This window comes from Molothrus ater, chromosome 5 (genome assembly GCF_012460135.2).
Source record: "Molothrus ater isolate BHLD 08-10-18 breed brown headed cowbird chromosome 5, BPBGC_Mater_1.1, whole genome shotgun sequence".
NCBI classification, from domain to species: Eukaryota; Metazoa; Chordata; class Aves; order Passeriformes; family Icteridae; genus Molothrus; species Molothrus ater.
This window is the reverse complement of record NC_050482.2, coordinates 65,663,081-65,678,883: the sequence shown is the minus strand read 5'-3', so window position 1 is coordinate 65,678,883 and position 15,803 is coordinate 65,663,081. Positions and strand designations below refer to the sequence as shown.

At 40.5% G+C, this 15,803-nt stretch overlaps 1 protein-coding gene across 1 annotated transcript in view; it reads right to left on the bottom strand.

Annotated features, from left to right (window-relative positions):
• WNT7B (Wnt family member 7B) overlaps positions 1-15,803 on the bottom strand; it is a 40,668-nt gene that overhangs the window by 13,646 nt on the left and 11,219 nt on the right. The gene's annotated exons all lie outside the window — the stretch shown is intronic.

Below are 15,803 nucleotides of genomic sequence, written 5' to 3'. Positions count from 1 at the left end.
CAGTCCTGAGGTGAGGCCACAGGATTTGTTTTCATATTGTCTAGCCAGGTTTGCAAGCTTGAAGTTTATCTGTTTCAGATTAATAAAAAGTGAGTTGACAGCTACCTCTAAGCATTGACACTGCAATTGGAAAAAGAACTGTTCAGACAACAACAACAACAACAACCCCTGGGACACATATGGGGCTGATTATTAATCTAACTTTGGTTGATTATTAATCTAACACTAATGGATGCTCCAGTAGCATCCATCACTGATGCTGAGTGCAAAGTACTGCAAGACAGACCCATAGAGACAAGAACTGGGTAGGGTTCATTATTTTTCAAGGCAGAGGTTACCCCTTTCCCTTGCAGACTTCTCCTGTTCATTAGTTTTGCCGAAGTGATCCTTTTCCACTCCCACTCTGACTCAAACCTCTGCATTACCATGGCTATTGAGCATACAAAGGGCACAGAAGTGCTGTGACAGCACTATTTTCTCCCCAAATTAGGTGAGATACTGTCCTGGAAGCACAGCCTTATTTTTAAATAATAGCTGGTTTACAAAAGGAGTTCTTTTTTGGTAGTTTTGGGGTTTTGGGGTTTGGTTTTTTTGTTTGTTTGTTTGTTTGTTGCAATGCTGCTACTTGCAAAGGTTCCTGGTTGCCAATTCCATGCAATAGCAGATGATAATGAGTGTCTGAGGAGAGGTGAATAAGGTGAATATGAGGAGAAGTGTATAAGGCCCCTTTCTAAACTGATTGCCTGAGGTGCCTGTGAGGTGCAAGGAGGCAGAGTGGTGGGAGGGGAAGCTACAGCCCATCCCTGCTCTTGTGTGAGACCACACTCTGTCACTGACTGCACACAGGGCTGGATCGTGGTGCTTTGCTGCTGTTATTTATGACACTTCCACACAAGTTCCCTTCTCAATGCCTTCCCCACAAGTTCCCTTCTCATTGCTCTCCTCTGTGTGTTTCTCTGGTAATAAACAGACAATCCCGTAGTGCTGCAGCCAAAGAATTACTGTAAAGAATTTGCAGAAAGTTGCTGAAATGCTTTAATGACCACACACAGAGCTCTAGCATCATTAGTGGATTTGGGAAGGGAAAAAAAGGAACAAATTTTCCAGAGGAGGAAAAAAAAATAAAACCAACTCAGACGCTAGTTCTAATTTTTTAATTTTTGGATTCATAGATGTCACAATTATTCTGGAATGATAACTCCACAGTGTGGGGCGACTTATATTTCTTATTTTCACTGCTAACTTCCTGAAAGATTACACCATTCCCAGATATGAGGAAGATCCTACAAGAAACAATCAGAAAGGGAGGTTTGGCACCATTTGCTTGTTTCTCCAAAGAAATAAAAAATAAACTTTGGGCTAGGGAAAAAAACAAAAGGGTTTTGTGCTGTTCAGCTACCAAGAAGGTTGAGCTGACATGTGCATTATTTGAGTAGATGGGGCAGTTGCAGGAGTGCCTCTGTTTCAGACCCAGCAGTGTTTTGTTGGGGTGTACGATGTGTGCAGTCTGGTTCAGTGCTTCCCAAACCATGCTCTGCAGAACACTGGTGGTCCAGGAGGCCACGGCAAAGGGTTCACAGCTAACCCACAGAGCCATATTAAACACTATTTTAAATAGTGTTTTCAATTAAAAGTTTGATGATAACGATACCTGGTGGTCTGTAAGAAATTCTGAGGGTTTATAGCAATCCAAACCAGCTATGCAACAACTGTTCTAGCTCCTAGTGTGATCTTCACATGTTGGTATTCACTCCTCTCCTCTTTGCTTGCCAGCTAAGTTCAAATCCGGGACACTTGTTTTAAAATTATTAATTAAAATTATAATGTGTTAAAAATTATAATGTGTTTAAAATTATTAATGTGTTCTGTTGACTTGCATGATTACTTTCTTTCTTCTTTTAAAAAAAACTTCTATTTCTAATCTATAAATTGAACTATTGGAAGTATGAGATGTAATAGAAGCTACATTTATAGATACAGTTGACTTTTCTTCAGAATGAGGGTAAACAACAATGCAAAACCAGACCCAGGGAAATTTTTGGTCAGACACCTTTGAAGTATATGTAGAAAAGCTTATTAACAAGAAGAAACTTATTCCTGTGAGGGAACATAGGAGCTGTGACCTACAGTTCAGTAGATTTACTCAGAGGTTTAGTGACAGTTGCTCATATTTTGTGTTTCAGCTCAATATATTCCCCATGTCTCCAGAGCACATGGTAAGACATTTTATTACAGCCACTGTGTCTGTGCTTTCTTTGTAAATTTTCACACGTTGCTTCCCTTGGTCAATTTTATAAAAAGAAAGAAAATCATCTCTTTATTTTACTTTCTCTCCCTCCCATTCCCATTATACCCCTGACTACCATCAACAATAAAGGAAAATATCTTTCATTTATCCATCTGAGAGCTAACAGCAGTGATGGAATTTTCTCAAGTCATGGGATAATATCCAATGGAAACCACACTGACTGTTTCAAGAGATTACTCTCCTGTTTCAATGCAGCTCTAAAATAAGAAGGACTAAGAAATTACCAAGTTAAGTTGTCCTGCTAAGAATTAAATTTTTGGGGGTATTTTTAAACTAGAATATGTTCTAAAACTTCACTAGTGTTCCTGAACAGTTCACTAAGGTCCCAGGATCAGTGGAGTCTATCAGAAACTGCTGATGGAGGAGGGAAGGGAACCTCTGTGCTCAAATAATATCTGCTGTACACAAAGCTTCTCATTAGCATGTCATCACTTGGAATCAGTTCTAAGCAAGTCTTTGTTAGGCAGCTAAAAATATTTAAGTAATGATTGCTGTGATACCTTAATGGAGAACAATAATCTCATTTTACGGAATTTTCTGAGATTTCAAAAATATTCTTGGTCTGCAACAACATCCAGAAATTTCATTAAATGAAGATATAAGTAGCAGCAGATTTGGGGTTTGACTCAAATTTGGGGCTAGATATTTCTTTTCCCAGTGAATATCCTGATTATCTAGTTATTTGGCACTGTATACACTCAATTTCTCAGAAGAAAAAATCTTGTCTGACTTCCAAAGTTTTCTTTCACATAGACCAGAAAAATTCTGTTGAGTTTTTTATTTTGGTGGAAAAGACACTACTTTGGCTTTATTGCAACCCTTGGATTTGTCCATTTCTCTGTTAGAAATTCCTGCCTTGGTGTCAAAGATGACAGTTCTGACTTTATTCCCAAAACATAGAAGGGATGTTTTCATGAATATAACATGAACTAACAACTATCTGATCTGATAACTGTTCTAATCTAATAACTCCAAAAGGAGATGACTGCCAGTATTAATTAAAATTAAGCCTTTTTTCTTTGGTGAAGGTGCTCAAGGCCACTTCTAGCAAACTTCCAGGCTATCAGAGGAGTCTATTTGCCAATCTGAGTTACTGCTATTTTCTTGAGTTATTTGCATTCTAACAGAACTTCAAAAGTGTTCTAAGAGCCAGCAATGCAGGCAGCTGCTGCTCAGACAGATTTTGGACCACTGATTCCTTAGCACTTGTCTTCTGGCAGGTAGGCAGAGAGGAGCCTTTATCTGTCCTTGGAGTAGCCTGTGTTTTACCCCTCTTTTAGATGTCATTTCTGGCTAAGTTTCAGACTTCTAACTGAGCACTTAACTCAGCATGGTTTGATGTAGAAATTCTTACAAGTTCCACGATTGCTGTAGTTTACCAGACTCAAATGTGCACAGATTCAGCAGAATATTTCCAGCCTGGAGCCACAATGAGCTGAGAATCTCATAGGCTAAATACATATTCAGTCATCCAGCTGTGAGCACAGGGTTAAAGATTGAACTGTTCCATAGCTATTTGCAAGACATCTATTTTGTCAGAGTAATTAGATGAGAATTCTGCTGTTGCACACACCATCCTGAAATCACTTATGTCAGCAGCTAGATGAATAAGGCTGCCACTGAATGTCAGCCATTAGAACTGTAATTTAACTTGAAATATTTAACTGCAGAACATAGAGTGTTTGGCCAGTAATTTCCTAGATCTTGCATCAGCAATGATAGAAAAAATACTACACACTGTTATCAAACAAAACAAATTCTTCATGCACTTGCACAAGACAAAAGATTGATTATATGACACAATACAACATAGGTCAATGGGAAAAAGAAATGAACCACAGCAAAACTAAAAGTTTTTTTGACAAACCTACCCTTTTCAACAAGTCTGGTAAGCTGATGACAGATTGAGTCATTTTTTATGGCAAAAGACAATGGATACATCCAGATGAATAAACTAAAACTCAGACAACAGCACCCTAAGTAGTGTTGGATGAAGCCTTTACAGACAAGTTTATTTCCTTTGTAATTTTGTATTTTATTCAACACACATATGAACAATTCTCAAGGAAAATACTGCAGGCTCTTCATTTTGGGTTTGATCCTAGAGCAGTACAAGTCAGAGGGAGTTTTCTCATTGTCTGGAGCAGATCCTTTATTTGCATTTTCAGTGTAATTAACTTTGAGCTTCTTGGTTTATAAAAGCAGGGACTAATTTAATTTAATTTAATTTCTCTGTCCCTCTAGCTTTCTGTACCCAGTGCTACATGTCAGAACTAAAGGCTACTGAAACCACTTCGTGCAGGCAGAAAAATTAAGGCAGAGGAGCAGAAAACTCAGAGGGTCTCTACTCTGTCAACTCTGACATAGGCTAACAAGACAGATGTTCCTCACAACAGCTTTTATTGTTGAACAATCTTTATTGTTCCTGTTCTTAAGGTTCTTCAGTAGAGGAGGTTCCAGGGTCTAGCCCAGTACCTTAGGACCCTTCCTGGTATGTATTTCACTAATATTAACCTGAAACTGTCTTTCTGAGTGCAAACTCACTGCTTCTTTCTCTAGAGCTGCCAAGAGCAGATTATTCCCTCCTTCTAGCAGCAGCTTTGAGCTATGTAAAGACTTCCACCCCTTCCCAGATGTGTTGCATTGTCAGTTCTTGCCCAGCACCCCAAGGGCCCTGCTCCTTGCCCTGCTCTCCCAGCTGGCTGATGGAGTTGCAGTGCTGGAGATGTGACAGGGTGCTCCAGCTGAGGCCTTGCCTCCTTGGGCCAGAGCAGAAGGAGCCCTTCTGTGCTGCCTTGTGTGCTGTAGTCCTGTTTGTTCCTGCCAGCATTCCTCCTTTCACAGCAGCAGGACACTTTTACTCAATTTGCAGCTGTCCTCTGTGCAGCTGCTCTCCCTCCAGATGTTTCTCATCTTGCATTTGTGCAGATGATCATTCCCACGTACAGATCTTTGCCTTCCCGATTTGCCTCCTCTTTCTTTGCTTCAAGGCTTTTTTTCTTCTTTTCTGGATCACTTATCCATGATCATTTTTGACCAATTTTGACCCAAACTTCCTCCAGCTTCCTTGTAGTCCTTCCCAACATACTATAATTCACAAATGCCATGTGCACAGCTTATCCTCCTGGACATGTCCAGAGTATAATGCTGACTGGTACCAGCTCCAGCACAGATCACAAGAAACCCTGCCAGCACACCTTTCCATTTTGATAAATACCTTCCAAGATATTTCCAGATGGTCTGTAACCATCTGGCAAGTTCTTCTTTTTCTTTAAGATCCCTTTAAGTCCAAGATGTAGGGTATAAACTGCTTCTGCTCTGCCTCTGAGGCCCTGGGTGGCCCAAGAAGGAAGAAAATTAGTTTGGTTTAATGTGATTTGTTCTTGCCAGATCCTGGTTGACTCTTACTCATGCCCTTGCTCTTAGTTATGAGCTTACAAATGGGAGTTTGTTCCCATATCTTTTCATGTACTGAAGTTAACCTGATTTGTCCTACAATTCCTTTCTTTTAGGTTTTTGGTGGTTTTGTTTTGCTTTTTTTTGTACAAAGGCAACACATTTGTCTTTTCAATTCTTCTTAATTAGAGTTCTCCGCTAGTTTTCAGCACTAGTGGCTGTAAGGACAACCTCTCACTCCATTAAATGTTCTGAGAGGAGGGACAGCTAACTGGAAAGCAATCAACACAGACAAATTCTGCTCTCTAAAGCTCAGAGGGTTCCTCTGTTGATGGTGTAAGTTTACAACCATCTGCACACCATTCACCTGCTTAGGGAAGTCTGAGGCAAGAAGTGCTTGGCCTTCTCGATATTATCCTTGTTTGTATTCTCCTCTGGAGTCCACTCCACTGGGCAGTGGATCAGACTTTGTTCTACATCTCCTACTCACTGACAAATTACTGCTAACTCATTGATTTCTGTGTAGCTTCCTTAAATAAAAAAAAATGGGTATGGCCATCCATGGTTGTGAGGTTCCTTTGAAGCACCTGTGCTCAGAAGTGTTCCTGAACAATGAATGTGGTGCTGGCTGAATATCCCAGGACTTTCAGGGGTGGACCTGCTCATGGTCATGTTCAGCAATGTTGTCTTTACAGTGCTCATTCATTTCACTTTTCCTCCTTAAACCCCTTATTTTCTACTACAGTCTAATGAAAACAATCTTGTTTAATTTTGTTTCATCCGTACAGGTCTGTTTAGTTGAACTAGAGCTAAAGCAGGGGTGATTACAGCAGCCTCTTCCTAGGCTGTCTGTGGTATCTATTTTCGATTACACATGGCCAGGACAGAGAAAATTGCAGATCTCAAAGCTGAGCATGTGTAGTGATATGACATAATGCTTTATTTACAGATTCTTCTCTTACTCAGCATTTTTCATCTCCAGGCTCCCACTAAGTTTTTATGGCTGGAGGTGCCAGGATCTTGGCCATCAGTTTTGAATTGCTTTGTCAACTGGATTGTTTTCTGTTGCTCATGTGGGTTTGTCAAATCTTATTTTAGAATGGGCTGTACATGAGCCAGAATTATTTCACACTAGCCTTATTGCAGCTTCTTGCTGTCACTGTATGCTTTTGAAAGCATGTCTATTAAAAAGGGATACTTACTTTGCCTCTCCTTTTCACATTTTTTCAAACATTTTTTGAATGTCATGGGTATTTTCTAAAGGCTTGGTGTTACTTTCCACAGTGATTTCTGTAATGAGTCTTCCAAGGATTTACAGGGATTTTAAAGTTAATTAACCCCCTAATTTATTCAGTTAAGTCCTGGCAACCTTAAACAATAGTCAGCATTTCTGTTCCAGTGAGCATAATTCTATTATGTTTTTGACTGTCTTTTGGCAACACGTCCCTTGGTGAAGTTTTCTGAGACAGTTTCTGTGAGGTTAGTGAGTTTGCTGTAATCTTTGAAAAGATCTTTAGCAGTGCCCAGAGAAATACGAAATTTTTGTGCTCTCCGCTGTAAAAGTATATTTGCCATAACAAATATTTCTTACCAGCTCAGCCCTAAGAAGCATTTTCAGAGAAAATGGTGAAATTGAGTTTTGGTCCCAAAGCACCACTGCTTATTTTTGTCTAAGCTAAATGAGAACATGGTGCTGAGCGCACATTTAAAGAGTGCACGAGAGCATGGCTTGAGGAGCACGAGGGGGGAGTTCCCAGATGCTCTGTGCCTTTCAGAGGAGCCTCTGTGTGTGTGTCACACACGGCTGTGTTTCCACAATGCTGCTGCTAATACTATCAAAGCAGCATGTGGGAAACAAGGGCTGGAGCAGAGAGATTGTCTCCTGCTTGTGTTCTCTTCTGGACCTGCTGATGTCCCACTGTGGCGCTCAATGGTTCCCTGATGAATGTTTGGTGCCTTTTCTTTTCAGTGATGACAAGAGGTTTGATATGTCACAGTGTGTGAAAGCTCAGCTGGAGACATCTTCCAGTGCACTGGGGTTTAAAAATGTTCTTTGCACCCCTTGCCAGAAAGCATGGAATCCTGAAGGCATCCCAGAGAAACTGTGTTCTGAAGTGTACCAGTGTCCTTAAATTAAATGAGTCTGTGAGGAACCAGATGTGTTTTACATTCTATTCTATTCTATTCTATTCTATTCTATTCTATTCTATTCTATTCTATTCTATTCTATTCTATTCTATTCTATTCTGTTCTATTCTATTCTATTCTATTCTATTCCATTCCATTCCATTCCATTCTAATAATTCAACTGCCTCAACCTTTACACAACAGCTCTTATGTAGGATTTGACCATGCATTACAGTCTCTTTCTTAAAGGGCATTTCACAGAGAAAAATAAGTGCAATATTTAGAAAAAAAGGGAAGGGAATCTATAACTATGTGGGCACATATTTTTGTCTTTTTTTTTGCTTTGCTCTTGATAGTATTCTTGCACTATAATATGGCCTGTTAAAGGTTTCTGAGGCACCTGTGTGGGGCTCAGCAAGGGAAACACTGTCCACTTGGATTTAAGAAGTAGAAAAGATGCTTCCCCCATAATAAAAAATAGAAGGAAAAAAAACAAGCAGAAAAGAAATCTCCACTCTGAACCTGAGAAGCAAACAGGACAGTACTACCAATCACATTTTTAAACTACATTTGCTTTCAAATAAACTTTATGTTCTGTTTAAGGAGATACAAGAGCAGAGGAGGTGGCTACCATAACCACTGAGATTTTCATGTGCATAGATTTTAGAGGCTTGAGCCTTTCATGAGTGAATCAGTTCAGAATGGATGCACTCAAGGTAGGATCCTACCAATCTAAATTATTCTGTAATTTTGTGACTGTATTTGATTTTGCTGTGACCCCATTTCACAAATACTCTGTCTATATTCCTTCTATTATACTCATGAGTATCAAAAATCCACTGCCATGCAGCATCAGACCTTCTCAGTGGACTTTTTGCTGGGTCACTATTTTAATTAACTTAAATCATCTCAGTGGTCTGGCACAATTGTACTGTGTTGAAGAGCACCTCTATAAAAATAAATCTGCATTGCCATTGGCATCAAATCATCTTTTCCTCTATTACCTTATGTCATTTCTAGCCCAGATAACAAATCCCCAAGGCCAGTGGTCATGTCCTTTTTCTTTTTTAAATCACTGTCCATACCTCTCCTTTGCTGTAGGAGCAATAATCCTCTATAAGGATCCACTGAATTATGGGTGAATGAAGGGTCATATGAATTATGGGTTGCTGTAAGCCCCAAACTCCTATACCTGGGCATGCCAGAGTGTCTGTGGATGTGTTTCTGTATATTCTGCAGATAAAATTTACCCTGAGGAAGTTTAGTTAAATCATGAATATTACCTGAATGTTCTGTGCAGAGCCTATGAATAGGCCAGTGCCACTTTGCCAGAATTGTTAAATTACAAATATCTGAGTGATACCTGGATGAAATTATTGTTAGACACAAATCTGTTTCTGCAAGAGGGAGTCCTTGCCTTAAGGAGACACATCATTCAGCTGGAGAGGGCTGAGAAAAGAGAGATAATTACCTCTCTTTTACAGAGGCATGAGGAGGTTAAGGTATGTATCCAGAGGACAAGCTGTCCTCTTGCTGGATTATTTTTGTGAGGAGATAACAGCAATTCAGTTGGAATCTTCTCAAGCAACAACTGAAATAAAAATTCAAGCCAGGGAGAATATCCACGGAGCTGCATGGTGGGGCAGGAGCCCTCCCAGAGAGGAGCAGTTGTGATGGGACTGAGAATCCTCTGCTCTGCTCTTCCACTGCTCAGTAAAGGACTGACCTGCACATCTACTGCCAGAGACACAGGGGGATCTGACACAGCAATGCTCAGCATCCCAGTGCCTGCCAGAGAAAGCCATGGCTGCAGGAGTCCACTCCTTACATTCCCACTCACACACATCCTCACATGCCACACCTGCTTAGCATGGATCCACATCCCTCCTTTACTTTTCATTTGGAAAAAATAACTGACCAAAAAATACCTAATATGTCCTCCCAGAAGAATTGCTGAGGTTCTATTTGTTCTGTAGATGAGAGATGCCAAGGGATTCCACATCCCAATTTGGAATTGACATTTCTTGAGTACTAGTGAGACAGGTGCAACTTCAAGCTGGATATTTTGGATATTTTGTTCGTCAGCGTAGACTTTTTTCTTGTACTCACTTTTTATGTTAGCCCACACAGATGTTTGAGAGATAGATAGAGAGATAGATAGATAGATAGATAGATAGATAGATAGATAGATAGATAGATAGATAGATAGATATAAATCTAGAAACCTCCTTTTGGGAGCACATACGAAGCAAGAGTAGCCCAGGACATTTATCAAGTATGAGATACTGCTTTCAGACTAATGTGTATGGGACACAAAATAATTTACATCTATAAGGGCAAGAGCTAATCACCTAGAGCTAAATCTGCAACAGGGTGCTGGCTCTAAAAGCCTGTCTTTTAGATGTTCTTCCACATAGCATTTTCCATGTGGCTGGCACAAAAATCCAGCCTCACCAAGAGCTGAGAGAGTTAGAAACCAAAAAAAGCAAGGCTCCCAGAAGGTATCAAGCTGCATGGGGAAGCCCCGAAACTGGCAGTAGAAAAGGCAAGGAAAGGGAGAGTCTAAACTCATCCCATCAGAGTTAAGCCAGATTTCCCTGCACAGTGAGTCTTTCCAACTTTGCTGGCAGCAATCATCTTAGTGTAATTGCTGGAGGGACATGGTGGTTTTAGAAAAGGAGAGCCCACCCTTAAAAGATTCTGACTGAGGAAAAAAGATTTCTTTACATGAAAAGCCAGGAGATTACTTTCTTGCTTTCACTGATTAGAAAAAAGACATTCTTCTGAACATAACTTCTAGTGTATTTTTCTAGGGTTTCTTTATTTTTTTTTAGCATCATTTAACTTGGTTCTGTCAAGTACAGAAATAGGATGAGTTTATATAAAGTGCTAATTCTACTTTGTCGTGACATTTCTGCAGTAAGATTTATGAAGAGCAGCAGTATCTTTTATTAAACTGAATCACATACACTAGGCATCTATGTGACCTAGGAAGGGTCTAATAAATAAATAAATAAATAAATAAATATGTATTTAAATTCTCTTTCAGACTTTCAATTGAAATCCAGACAAATATCATGAAATGGAATAACGACTGCCCTTTAATTTTTGTCCTTTTAGTTCTCACTGCAACAGCAACACAAGATGAGCCTTATGTCAAATAACTGTGAAATAATGAGCTCTAGAAATACCTTGCTCTACACAACATTTCATGGTAAGAGCAGTGAGTATGGAGGACATCCTACTCAAACTGAGAAATGGTGGCAGCCAGACTGGGAGGTCTGAAAAGCATTTCAGGTCATGGAGAAACAGCTCCTGTGTGCCCAGGACAGCACTTTCCAGGCACAGAGATTGCTATGCTTTCTTGTCTGGTGACTCTGCTCTTCAAGGTGGCCTTCTTCTTAAGAAGTGCATAAGCATAGACAAAAGACTTATGTTGGACCAAAAAGAAGGAAAAATAATTTGCATCAAAAAGTATACCAGAATGTTGTCTTCTTCTGCATATAATTCTGTATTCTTCTTCTGTATAAATTCTGCACAGGAGCACAGCAGAGAGGTTCTTGCTGCATTTGCTGGGAACTGCTGTTGATTATCTCCCAGAAGACGAAGGTATGAAGGTTGTCCTACAAATCTGTTGCTCACATAAATTCCTGGCATAGGTTTCTAATGCCTGGCAGGATACCTTAGAGGACCAACTCAGCAAGTCAAATTCCACTGTCACAAGTGACCCATCCTGTAGGTGTGGGGGCTTTCATGGGTTTGGTGCAGGGCAGAGTTTGGAAGAGGAGACAGCAGTGAGTGTTATGTGGCTCTTTAGGGTGTTCTCACACTCTGGATATCTCCCATGGCAGCAGATGTGCCACAGTGGCTTTAGCCCACTCCACCCAGCCCTTCCAGCAGAGGGGCTGGGCTGGCAGCCCCCCAGCATGTGTCTGTGCTCTGCTATTTCTGCTCAGAGGTCACATCTCCTGGGCTGCAGCAGACAGGCTGGGCAGTAACCCTGCAAGTCACTGCAGTCCTCTCTCCGAGCTCAGAGGTTGTGGAAAGCAAATGAGAAAGTTCTGGTGGAAGGGCTGGGTTGAGACTTGCTTTTGAATTTGCTTAAATATTTTCCAAATTCTCTTTCACACTGCTTGTGTGGCTGCATTCACCTTTCTGATACATCTGGCTTGCCTGTACATCTCGCTGGGAGGAGAGACAAGGTCAAGAAATGATGTCCACCCTTCTTGGTGTTTAAAGGGTCCTTGCCTGGTAGTTACATCTGTAACCCCAGGGAGCAAGACACAGCACAGATCACACATATGAAAGAGATTTAAAAGAGTAAAGAGCTCAGAGAAGTTTGGATAAATACACAAAGTCTAGATTCTGATCCAAACCTCTCTGGTTTGCAAAATGAGTCTGGAAGCATCACAAGAGCAGAGTCTGTTTTTTCAGCTCTGGAGTTTCTGGTCCTGACAAGAGTTGGGAAGTGACAAGATTCACATAAACAAGGAAGGTTTATCTGAATCTTCTCAGGACTTATAACAGATACTGAGTCAATGTTTCATCTGAGCCTGTCCAGCTGACCCCACTGGGGTCAGGTTATCTGATCTAGCAGACAAGTGGTTGCTGTTTATTATTTGTGTTGTGTCTTGCCATGGACTGAGTGAGCTCACCCTAAAATGGTGATCCAAACCTGCAAGAGATTGACAAATGGCAGATGCCATAACAACCCCACAAGCTACCTGCTGAAAAAACTACATTTTATGAGAATAAAATGATCAAATTTGTAGCCCACAGTCAAATGTTTTTAAGCAGTATAGCCTAGAAAGGAATGATGAGTTTTAAACAAAAACAAGAAAAATTTCTAGGTTTTTAAGGTACTCCAGCTTCAGACCAGGATCCAGGCTTCATGACCAGAAAAGGAGGAACAAGGCCCTTTCTGCTGTACATGAGTATTTCAATAGATAGATTGGTATTAATACCAGTCTTTGAGATGCTGCTTATGTAAAACTGCTCCTAAAACCCACGAGCAAGTGTCTCTACTGCAAATACCCCATTAAAGTGAGAAATGGGTCTCACTAAATAATCTTTCCAGCCCCCCACTTTCCAGCAGCTCCTTTCCAGATCTGAACTTTGGAGCTGACCCCTGTCTTTGTGATGGGCCAAACCAAAAGCCAGATCTGAACATCGCTGAACTCTGGGAAAGTTCAAATCTATCGTTTGTGGTTCAGGTTCAGCTCTAATTAAAATGGACCAGCTAGAAAGGCAAATGTCTTAAAACCAAACCAAAACAAATGTTTCACGTGAAAAGTTCTGGGCTGGGCTATATGGTACCAAGTAGTGTTTTTGTCTATCACATGATGTCATGTTCTTCTGGCTGGCACAAACTGACAGCATGCACATGCTGCTGTGTGAGATATTCCATGCAGACACTTTGAGTCCAGCTTCAAGAAGAAGACAGTATTCATGAAAATGCTTTCATGATGTGCAAAACCCCATCAGCAATCTTCCTGACACTCAGCTCTGAGGGTAGGCTGCCACCTTTCAAACTTTCCATGCCCATCCCTTCTGGCACAGTAGTCCAGGTCTCCCAAAACACAGCGTCCTGCCTTCTCTGAGTGAAGCTTATGCCTCATTATGTCACCAGTATGAGGATTATTGCCACTGATCCCTGAAAACGAGCAAGAAGGGGGTGCTGCAGAACCTTTGGTTGCATAAGAGGGCAGGGAAAACCCAGCTGAATCTCCTGCTCAGTGCTTCTGTTTATACTATAGTTAATACTGCAGGGTAATAATCAAGATGGTTGATCAGTGGACAAGGGGAAAGCAAACAAAAGGGAAAGGAGCTTGGTTTCAGCATTACTGAACTGCTGAAGTGAAAGAAAATGGGAGACAGCAAGGAAAAAGAGAAAGGGAAAGGGGGGAAATTGTTAATGCCCCATCTCTGGTGTCAGGATGTGCACCAGTAGCTAGAAAAAGAGGGACCACAGACAGGAAGATTTACCCAAAGAATCACAGCACACATACAATAAATAACCAGAATTTACTCTCCCTGTGGGCTTTATTCTGTCCCTTTTATGTTACATGAAAGTACTGAACATCAGTTCAGTATTTCCTCTTTGTGAAATTTGAGTGCACAATTACATAAGGTTTTCAAACTTCCTTCTTCTGCAATCTAAGCTAATAATCCTATTAGGCCTCTTCTACTGGGATTTTTCACTATTTTTTTTTCAGGCCTGGACTCACTTTTTAGAAGACCATATTCCTCCATGATATTTCATTCTTTTCCTTTCTCTTTCCTCTTTGAGTAAGAAGACTTTATCAGCAACCAGTTTTGTTTGAGGATATATCCAAAATGTTTAAGTGGAGGTTAATCTTCAATAATTTCAATTCCTCACTGAAATTAGTTACTGTTAGTTTCCAGAGAGTGAAATATGAAGTGACTTGCCCAAGGTCACACAAAAAAGCACAGCTGGGAGCAGAGCACAAGTCCATTATCTCCTGGTCCACGCTTTCACCATAAAATGATTGTTCTTACATTGAACTAGGAGACGCAGGTATGTGAAAAAGGATAGGAAGGGAGTAGTATTGAGTTTCTCAACCTGATTCCTTCCTCTCAGCTTAGATAAAGAAAATGAAAAATTATTTTATCCATTTCACGTGAATACTGCTTGAGTTAAAGAATATTCCAATGTTTTCACTCAGGAAATTTTCAGTTCATTTTCACTGGTGAAATTGTAACTAAAAGAACAATCTAATTAATCATTCTTAGCAATAGACTAAATTCTATTTACAGCATAATTTTAAAGACACCATAACAACAGAAAGCAGTAAAAGACCCACCAAAGCAAAGGACTGAGACACAATATTTTTTTTCAGCATAAGTTTTGTGAGGCTCATGAAACAGGATTGCCAGGAACCTAGTTATTACTTTGGAATTTTCTTTAAAGCAAGAAATAGAGTGGAAATTGACACCAGCTCATGTGCTACACATGATAATGTATTGATGGTTGAAAGAATCGTGGTATTTTGACAGATATGGCAGAAAATATATGCTTGTCAATTTGTGCTAATCCTGCTCTGAGTATGGAGGACCCAAATGCTTAAGAATGAGAAGCAGTCAGAGAATAAAACCCACCTGACTGTTTAGGAAAGTTCACCACCTTTATTAGGCCCTTAATGAAATACCCTCTCTGGTTCTGCCGGGGATACTGGCATTAGCAAGTTTCCAAAATATAGACATCAAGATTATCCTTCAAAAATGCACTGTCAGGTGCTCACCATTGATAGCCAGAACTGCCTCAACTTAAAGCAGGAATGCACCAGTGCTCTGTGCTGGCCACTTGGATTTTGGATCCTGTCATTGCCCTTCACCATTACTGATTTTTCCTGCTTCTGGCCCATCCCTTTTTCTTTCCCTCTCCCTCCACATGCATTTATAGGTCTGCTTCACTCTTTCCCACTTCCTCACGTCCCTAGCCAGAGAGTTGAAAGGCTTCCATTACACAGATTGAAAACACACTCCATATTATTAAGTGTAACGGGATAGTATGACCTGCAGGTCCATGTTTCAAACACATTCAATTTATATCACAACTGAGAATAAAGAGCAGGGGAAGCTACCTTGTGGGTTGCTGGAGGCTGTGGCTTCCATTTTTTTGTGGAACATGTCTCTGTCACTTGCTAAATAGGTGCACCATCTGGTGGTAATTTTGGACTCCCAATTCTTAAATTTCCAAAGAGCAGCGGTGGAGCTACACCTGTGGTTGCAGCATTTATTTTTGGTTATTGCCACTATCTGTCTAAAAGTCCTCAGCTACGACAACTTTTGCAGGTACTACTGGTGATTGAGTACTAAGAATTGGTAGGACTTTAAATAGGGATCAAGTTTCCATGTCTGCCATGTGGGGAAGCAGGTAGGGCTTTATGAGAGGACCAAATGCTCCCCTGAGGAACAATATACATAGAGATGGAAAAATTTCAAACACAAC